The sequence below is a fragment of the Hesperophylax consimilis genome, chromosome 18 (assembly GCF_061612785.1).
Source record: "Hesperophylax consimilis isolate HC1 chromosome 18, BYU_Hcon_1.0, whole genome shotgun sequence".
NCBI lineage: Eukaryota > Metazoa > Arthropoda > Insecta > Trichoptera > Limnephilidae > Hesperophylax > Hesperophylax consimilis.
The window spans coordinates 22,068,388-22,070,000 of NC_142853.1; the positions used below are offsets into that span (position 1 = coordinate 22,068,388).

The 1,613-nt window shown below is 38.8% G+C and overlaps 1 pseudogene; it reads right to left on the reverse strand.

Moving 5' to 3' along the window:
- Positions 1–556: 556 nt before the first annotated feature.
- Positions 557–676, reverse strand: LOC149415511 (U4 spliceosomal RNA; annotated as a pseudogene).
- Between the last annotated feature and the right edge of the window lie 937 nt (positions 677–1,613).

Below are 1,613 nucleotides of genomic sequence, written 5' to 3' on the forward strand. Positions count from 1 at the left end.
CTTTATTTTAAGCATATTCACATCGGGAGTCGCTATATGCACAGCGACTAGTCGACAGGGGGCGTGGCCAACATATCCGAGCATACCCGAAGTGAAGTGTTTCGGCGCTTTATTTGAAATTGGTTCTCCGCTCAGATTCTTTTTGTGACGTCACGGCCGAGCATTTCCGAATATTGCCGAGCAGCCGATAAGTAATTTTCATCTTTAGTTTAATACAATAAGAAAGTTGAGTGAAAAATATTTTGACTTATAAAAAATATGTTCATGTAGATCAAAAAATATCGATTCTGAATATATAAATATATTTCTATATTATTATTCTTAGAATTAGTTAAACGTTCTTGAAAAAGCATTCAATAGCAATAGACTGTATACGCTCCACGATTGGTCGAAAGAATTCTGACGTCACATGTGTCGTGACTTGTACGTACAACGGATTATGGTGCATCTCTTTCTATTACATGAGAGATGGTCGGTTTAGATGAGAGAGGTGTATAGGCCTAACGTTTATTTGGGTTTGTCAAATATATGTACGTATTTGTTGTTATTATTATATGAAATGGATTTCTAAAGATACATATTCGTATAGTGCTTTATAATAAAAAAAGTTTTCAACTAGCAATAATCGCACCTCGGATAAACCTCATTGGTTACGATATCGCCACTGCGCAAAGTTAATTGCATAACTTAGAAGTTTTTATTATGATACATGTCACATAACATGTGATACACTTCAGGCCGCCGGCCGCCCAGAAAAGTCTCACAGTGAACTGGGCTGTATACCGTTATTTTACTTTTGGTCTTTACTTTTCTGCGCGGTGGTCCCGAATTCGCGCGGGGCACGTCAACAAAGAGCGACGGCAATACCGTACAAGTACCGTACCGGGCGGGAAAAGCAAATATACTAACTTAAAATATTATTTTAACTATGAAATCTTAATCAATTTTTTTTAAATAACATCAATTCTAATAGACGGTTAACATTGGTAAACAAGATACTGGAATTCCTTGTTGAAGAATTAAAAATTTTTCCATACAAAATGCTTAAGCGACGTGGTTTTCACAGTTCGAATGACGTCACACCCACACCCCGCCACTGACAGCTCGGATTCCGCTCGTTTTGGCGGGCTAAATAAAATTTAAACTTTGAGATTTAATTTAATTATGAAAACAAACTGGACTCAACTTCCTTATTGCGCCTTAATATTCGAGTTCTGGTTTGCTAATTGTAGAGCCTTTTATTTAAAAAAATTAGATTCATGCGAGAGCTCCGAAGGGGTGACCATAAGTCACCTATACCGGGGTGGGACAGGGTGGGTGTACCTTCAAAGTTCTGGTTTGCTGCTTAGCTAAGAAGTTGTGTAGATTGCGGAATCTTTTAAAAAGAAAGACAAATATTCCGGGTTACGAATAACCCAACAATGTTTGAAAATCTCCTACTACCACCACAGAAAGCCGAAAATGTTGCTTGTGTTGTGATGGAAGACTTAGCCAGCCGAGGAATCGAACACGCGACGCTCGGGTGAGACCCAAGCGCTATGCCCACTCAACCACTGACCGGTCAAAAATTGCGCCTAAATATTCGAGTTCAGGTTTGCTGCTTAGCTAAGAAG